Source organism: Triticum aestivum, chromosome 6D (assembly GCF_018294505.1).
Source record: "Triticum aestivum cultivar Chinese Spring chromosome 6D, IWGSC CS RefSeq v2.1, whole genome shotgun sequence".
In the NCBI taxonomy this organism is placed as follows: domain Eukaryota; kingdom Viridiplantae; phylum Streptophyta; class Magnoliopsida; order Poales; family Poaceae; genus Triticum; species Triticum aestivum.
In genome coordinates, this window is record NC_057811.1 from 101,561,185 (window position 1) to 101,569,085 (window position 7,901).

The 7,901-nt window shown below is 39.9% G+C and overlaps 1 long non-coding RNA gene across 2 annotated transcripts; it reads left to right on the forward strand.

Moving 5' to 3' along the window:
• Window positions 1–2,555: 2,555 nt before the first annotated feature.
• Window positions 2,556–6,067, forward strand: LOC123141224 (uncharacterized). 2 transcript variants are annotated; one of them, XR_006470207.1, is made up of 4 exons: window positions 2,556–2,631; window positions 2,707–2,787; window positions 4,639–4,729; window positions 5,957–6,067. It is a non-coding gene; the product is annotated as an uncharacterized lncRNA (long non-coding RNA). The 2 variants fall into 2 exon arrangements; XR_006470208.1 differs by lacking the exon at window positions 5,957–6,067 and having other exon boundaries at window positions 4,639–4,882.
• Window positions 6,068–7,901: the final 1,834 nt, after the last annotated feature.

Consider the following 7,901-nt stretch of genomic DNA (forward strand, 5'->3'; position numbering starts at 1 on the left):
GCTCCATTGTTGCTCCAAGCTCCATTTTCGCCCGATCTCTCTCCCTAGCCAATCAAACTTGTTGATTTGCTCGGGATTGGTTGAGAAGGCCACGATCTACACTTCCACCAAGAGAAATTTGATTCCCCCCACTTATCCCTAGCGGATCTTGTTACTCTTGGGTGTTTGAGCACCCTAGATGGTTGAGGTCACCGCGGAGCCATAGTCCATTGTGGTGAAGCTTTGTGGTGTCATTGGGAGCCTTCAATTAAGTTGTGGAGATTGCCCCAACCTTGTTTGTAAAGGTCCGGTCGCCGCCTTCAAGGGCACCAATAGTGGAATCACGGCATCTCGCATTGTGTGAGGGCGTGAGGAGAATACGGTGGCCCTTGTGGCTTCTTGGGGAGCATTGTGCCTCCACACCGCTCCAACGGAGACGTACTTCCCCTTAAAAGGAAGGAACTTCGGTAACACATCCTTGTCTTCACCGGCTCCACTCTTGGTTATCTCGTTCCTTTACTTTAGCTAGTTTACTTGTGTTATATCTCTTACTTGCTTGCGTGCTTGTTGTCGTTGCATCATATAGGTTGCTCACTTAGTTGCATATCTAGACAACCTATTTTGATGCAAAGTTTAATTTGGTAAAGAAAAGCTAAAAATTGTTAGTTGCCTATTCACCCCCCCCCTCTAGTCAACTATATCGATCCTTTCAACCTCTGTAGCTTTTGTTGTTTAATTAGTCAGCATGTGCAGGTTCATATAGTAGTACACATGTGTGAATAGAAACTCTTCATGTAAGGTGGCAGTAAAAGGCCTTTCGATTTTACCTTAGGCACTACAAGCAGCCAATAGATAGGCCCATTGCTTGCATGATGATAAATTTTGCCCACAAGAATGTCCTAACAAATCTGATCTTTGATTGCAGCTAAAAGAGAGCTGACTAGGCTCGCCTGGGAAAGCAGGTAAGCACATTCGTGTCTGGTGTGTCAGATCTGCTAAATTGAACTCTTGCACTTCAAGATAGATTTCCATGTATTATTACTTTTGACTGACAGCGAGTTTATAAATTGTTGCTCTGTAGTGATAATACTCTTAGATTATTTCAGCCTTCTTGATTTGAATGCTGAAATATCTTTCTGACCCTATACAAAAAATATTGTTTTGTCTAAATAATGAATCGCATATTTTTTACTGTTGGCAAATGAATTATTTATGTATAGTTACTACCAAATTATCAGAATAATAAATCTATCGCTCGCTCCAATTATTTGTAATTCTGGGTTAGGCTTTTCTTATCTAAACTACTTGATGTGACAAAATATCTTAAACAAGCTCTGTGATTTCTATGCTCTCTTATATTATCAAAGATGATTGCACTTATATGATATGTTTGATAGTTCCTATATACTCCGAAAGAAAAAATAGCTGATGTTCCGCTCCCTGTAGGCCTGCACTCGCGTCGCACCCTTTCCTCTCCCTGCCGCCTCGCCTCTCTCCCTGCCTGCTCGTTGCCCCGGTCGTCTCTGATGGTGCTCCTAGATGTGCTATACATCACCTCCTCACCTCCTTGGCCACTTCGGTGCCCATGGCTTTCTGCTGGAATGAATAGTTACTGCTGGAATGAATAGTTACTCCCAAAATGAGATATCTCGTGCCACCGTGTTTGATTCACGTGCCCCATCGGTCGGAAGCCATTCTTGCTAGGGCGATGATGATTAGCCGTGGGTATCAAGTTGGGTCCTCCCTCTTGTCTCTAGAATCCTTTTTGATCCTGTGATACTTATTGTTCTGTCCTTTGGATGGTCACTCTTATTGAGTGATAACCAGGGCAGCTCCACTGTATAAACAGATTGATCTGGTGATAAGAGATGATGGGGGTAGATTATATGATCGAGGAAAGGCAAATCTGAGCCCATATGCATTGAACCCTGACCCCTTTTTATTCGCACGTGCCCCACCGGTCGGAAGCCATCCTTGCTAGGGCGATGATGATTCGCTGTGGCTGAAATAAGTGTGCCTTTGAGCAATCAAGGCACCTGTGGGTATCAAGTTGGGTCCTCCCTCTTGTCTCTAGAATCCTTTTTGATCATGTGATGTCCTTGGATGGTCATTCTTATCGAGTGATAACCAGGGCAGCTCCACTGTATAAACAGATTAATCTGGTGACAAGAGATGGCGGGGGTAGATTATATGATCGAGGAAAGGCAAATCTGAGCCCACTATGCATTGAACCCTGAACCCTTTTTATTTGTATTTAAAGGTGTTGCTTATTTATGCTCCAGTGTTTATAGCCGTCTTATGTGAATATTTCTTCTCTCTCATACCTTTATTGCATATAAGTTGTTCTTAACTTTTATTGTTTGTTGTTGGTCCTTGATTTCATCTGGTTAAGAGTAAGCAAGTTGTCGGTTCAATGGCTTGTTTTAATTTGTTGATAAACCAGCAGAAACCACAGTGTCATGTTTCTAATAACAGCGTCTTTAGGCTGGTTAATGTTTGTATTGGAGCCCACTACCTTTTATTTCGCTTGTTTCTTACCATCTTCCTTGCTTCTCTGGCTGTTTCACGGTTGGGATGGTGGCGTGGCGTTGGGGCTGTCTTGCGGGTTGGCCGGAGAGGGAGCACACCGAGTGGGCTTCTAAGATGGCTGAGGTGATTATTTGCTCCCTTGTTTGTCTTTCCCTTTGTGATGTGTATGTGCTCATCAAGGGCTTTGTTGTTTTTTAGGGATTTGTCTAGGGTTTCCTGGTTAATCCATTCTGATTTTGGTCTGCTCATGCTCTTGGCTTCCGGACCGTGGTGCTCAAGGTGGTCTGGCTGTCGCCGCCGCCCCTGCTTGACGATGCTGCACCCCTGCTCGATCACTTTATAAAAATAGCGTATGCAGAAGTGAAAACGAGTCAAACAGATGATCAGTGCCTCAGTCCTTCAGTACTTGAGGTATGTGTTGACTGTATTAATGCTATTATGTTTTTAGTGGCCAATATTTCTAACGAGTGTATAAAACCGCAGTTGACCATGGTCAACATATGAGTTTAATTGGTGTCTAAGATAATTAGTAGCATGATTTTATAAAGCTCCAGTTCCATGGTTCTGAGCACTTGTGTTTAATTGGAATCACTTGTTATTATAGAACTATGTTGTTGATTGTAGTTCCATGTAGCTTGAGTATTTATCTGTACTTGAAGTCTACAAGTGTTTTCTTAAGTATACCAGAACCACCTGACCGAGAATAATTAATTTCGTAACTATTAAGTAAACTGAATTGAGCATTTCTTAGATTTTTTGGTTCAGAGCTTTTATTGTCTCTTTGGTAATATGTTGGAGTTTACTTTTCCTGTGGCATACGTTTATTTTGGAAGTTATTTGCATGTATACTGGTATGTGGTTGTCTACGTGCCCCCTTATAGTTGGGCATAAGTTCGGATAGTATTCCAAGTCTTTGTATTAATGCTACTGGTTTTTGGGTATGAGATTCATCAGTTCCAGTGTCCATGCTATAGGACTTCATTCTGTGCTTCTGAGTGTTGGGCATGTGCTCCTAGATGCACCTCAAGCTTGCTATGTCCATCTGCTCTACTTGTTTTTGTTTGGCATTTTCAGATATGTTTTTTATGTTACTTCTCTGCTTTCGTGATTATCTGCACTTCTCGATTGCAGGGTTCATTGCTTCTGCATATGGCTAGCTCTATTTATTAGTTCGCCTTATTTTGTTTCCTGGCTCACACTTTTGTTTCACAGCTTGTTTCAGCTTAGAAGCGAGTCTCCGAGTCCGCTGTGTTTTTGGAGCTGCTGACTGGTGGTGGTGTTGCAATGTTCACAGGGTAAACAGTGCCCAGCTCTATTTCCTGTTGCTTGGTACATGGTTCTTCTTCTTTTGTCCCTCGGTGTTTATTTTATACTTCGCTACAACATTGGTTCAATTTGTCCCTCAGTGTGAAACAATTTATTTGGTTAGAATTGTATACACAAAGGGATTGCACCGTTTGAATTGTGGATGGATAGCTGAACCATGTAGATTGAGGTTTCTCACTTTCATACAATACAGTTTGCTTCGGCATGTGTCTGCCTTTGAGGTACTAGGAGATGATGCAGGTAAAGGCACTCTCCAGTTTCTGATGGTATGCACATGTGGGAAAATCTGGGCACTATATGTTGATTCAGTACTGAAGTTTGTCTGCTAGCCTTTTTTGGTATACATATGTTTTGATGCTTGTGGTTAGCTGAAAAGAAAAGGAACCTGGACTTTTGTTTTTTAAGACTTTATTAATATTCTATTAGAGTGAACTGAGTTGTCGTAGCCTTTTGGTTTAGTCAGACATAGCGTTTTTGTTGATGCTTCATCAATATACTTAATCACTTGCTATTTCCTATGCTCTTCTACAATACAGGATTAGGAGTTGGAAAGTTATTTATTTTATCTGCCAAAAAATTTGCTTGAAAATTATAGTATGTTTTGTCATCCATCTTTTAACCATGTTGTCCTGGGAAATATAGTGCCTTTCCTCCTCAATGCTTAGTAGATCTATGGTATGCTTTAATGTAATCTCAAGCCAGAACGAATTTCCTTGACTCGGCTTTCTTTTCCCTCGGTTCGCCTGTAGTTGAGGTACACCTGGCTGTCCAACTAATGGGTCAATTTTGACTTTTGACTTGCAGTATGCATATGATTGGATATGCGCTTTCAGCTTTCGTGTCATCGATGGTTTCAGATTCCTCCATCCTTACTACACTGCCTATAGTTTCTTAGGTAAATCTGCTCATCCTTTTGTATCTATTGCTTATGTATGTGTACAAATACATTTAGCTCTGACTTTCTGGGTCATGGATCAGGTTGGTAGCCTTGCATGAAAAGGAATACTCTGGACTAGAATTTCTACCTAATCATATGCCTCTGTGTGTTTTGTAGTCATGTTTTTAATATGTTTCCTATTGCTTGCGTGTGCCTTAAAAGAACAGAGCCTCTACGTTCTAATAATTCCTTGATTTTCAATTCACAGTAGTACTATAGTTGCTTAATAGTACTAGGTTGGAAGGATATGTGCATATTAAAGACTAGATGTCGTTGGTGGTACTAATTTGGAATGGTGCACTGCCAACTATTTCGAATTTTGACTAGCTTCAGTACTTGGTCCGCGCGTCGATGAGGTGAGCAAGGGCAGTTGGCTTGCCTCTCCGTGCTCCCATTCGCCCCCTTCTCTTTGGACCCCCGCTATTTTTTCATATTAGATGCTCTCCTGCTTTGGCTAAATCAGATAGAGGCTTGAAGCATATTCAGTTTAAATAAATGAGTATAACCAGTCTTCTCTAGCTATTCTTTGTGTGAAAATTGAGAATATGTTTGCTCGTTTGTTTTGTTTGGTGCCTGTGTCTTTTAGTCTTTGGAGGGAAAAATGTTCTCTTTGCTTAATATTCCCTCTGTAAAGTATTTCTAAACGCTCTTATAATACTGTCGGTCCCATTGCTGACCCGTAGAGAGGCGTCCGTGGGGGTCTCCATGGTTGCCGGTGACCGAACGCGACCACCGCTGCCGATCCCCGCTAACTTTTTATATTAGATGCTCTCCTGCTTTGGCTAAATCAGATAGAGGCTTTAAGCATATTCAGTTTAAATAATGACAGTCCTAATTTGGATAAATGAAATAACAAGAGCTTCAGACTAATGTGGAATAATTGGTCAAAATAGAAGAGTTTAGTTCCTGGCAGTTTAGTTAGTGGCCTATATGAATTTGATTTGGCCCACAATAATTTTGCACAATTATTGATTTGCTAGCATATATTCTAAACTTAATTTTGTTAGCTCCTATCTCGTGTTCTTTCTTACAATATCTTTTTATATACCGTGCTTCACGAGAGTTTCTCCATGTTTATGAAGAAAAGATTTGGGTTCAGAGCACCTTCGGTTATAAGAATTTGTTTTCTAATTCTTGCTGGCCAGTCGCAAAACATTAATTTTTGTTTGCTTTACAATTTTTCAGAAGTAATAGGAAATGACGAGCTCCTACTTTTTATGCCAGCTCTATGACGTAGGTGAGCTGCGACCTTCTTTCCCACGTGTTTGTGATAATCAGTTAACCTCCAGAGGGAATTTTGATTGTGATTAGTATCTTTAGACATTGACCATGCATGTTCGTCAGTACTCACCATCTCTTTCATTTCTCCTCATTTCTTAAATGTATTGACCTCTGGTATATACAACTAAATCGATGTGCCAAACAACAAAAAATAGCTATACATTGGAAGATTTGAATGCTATTTTATTGGAGTAGTTCTGAAATTCTGCCTCATTTTTTTCCCATTCGTGTTATTTCTCATAGTTTTAAACTAAAAGGAGTAACTATTAAAAATGTCTCTGATTAGCCTATTGTTAAAGTTCGAGATACTAGGGTTGATGCTTGAGTATAGAAATCGTTGAATTCCATATATCTCACAGTTTGTTTGTATCATATTTGTGTGAGGTGGTCCCTATGAAGTACATCGACAAGGCAGATGGATTACGCGACTTATTAGTTTGCTTAGTGATAATGGCTCCGTAGTTGGCTCTTTTTAATATATTCCTGTTCTTATTACCTCTTATGTGTTTTTGCTTTTGGTATCGAACTTTATGTCGAATGTCTATCTTTTGTGGTCGTATGAACGCACCGAGCTTGATCCTGCCTTATAAACTGATGTTGATCTTGTACTCCATTGTGTTTTACTTTTATCACAATTGAATGTTTCTTTATTTATTATTATCCTGTATAATGCAAATGCTATACCTCGGTTGCTACTGACATAGTGTTACTTGCTTCGGCAAAACACTTGGACCGGTACCCTCGCGCCAGGGCGCGATCCCAATCTAGTGGATATGGTTGTCGGGGGAGTGGGCCGCGTGTTGTGGGCGGGGCGAGTGGGTTGCGTTGTCGTTCGCAGCGTTCTCCCTCCATCCCGAACGGTCAACTATGTATGACGTGGCTGGCTATACGCTTCAAGATTCGTTCGTTTGATCGAGTGGCTTTGGGCGTGTTCGGACGCAGCTCCTAAAAATCAGACGTTCGGGAGTTACTGATTCCGAAAATGTAAACTATGTAACAAAAGTTATACTATAGGAAAACTCTTTCAATACAAATCCAAAAGCACATTTTTTTTGTATCATATAATTCATATTTTTTTAGTTTTATAGATGGTCGAAGTTTGACACAAAATACAATGGGGCCAAATAAACCCCTCCCTCGTTCAAGCGTATCCCTTGCTGTGAGCGTTAGGGGTTCGATCGCCCACTAGCGTACGTAGATGGGCCAACCCATTAAGAATCGAAGCGAAGCAAGCTAGCGGCCGCTGAGACCGATTTGAGGAAGCTTCTAGAACGTTTCTGACTAGTTTCGCGAACCTTCTGGAAGGTTACAAAACCGATTTTTTTGTAATAGCTTTTCGGGTTATTTTAGTTTTTCCTCTTGCTTTTCTTTTTAAAATTTTGTGGTCCTTTTCTGTTTTTCATTTTCTACTCTATTCGTTTTTTTAATTCACAAATTTCGGAAAATGTTTAAAATCTTCAAAACTGTGTGCAACTATAAAATTTGTTCGCTTTTTTCGAAATTTGTTAAGGTTTTCAAAAACTGTTCATGTTTTTTTCTAAAAATGTTGGGAATTTAAAAAAAATTTAGTAATAACAAAAAATGTTCAGAATTTTAAAAATTGTTCACCTATTTTCAAATTTGAGAAAAAATTTATTTCATGAAGAAATTTTGAATTCAATAATAATTTCAGTTCCGTGAATTTTTTTAGTTCATGAGAAAATTTCCAAATTCAAGAAAATAGAAAAAGGAAAGAAATAGAAAAAAAGGAACATAAACAGGAGAAAGAAAAATATAAAAATAAAAATTCCGGTTCAGGAACCTTGTTGAAGGTTCCCAAAACCCACAAAAACTGGCTGGGAACGAATAC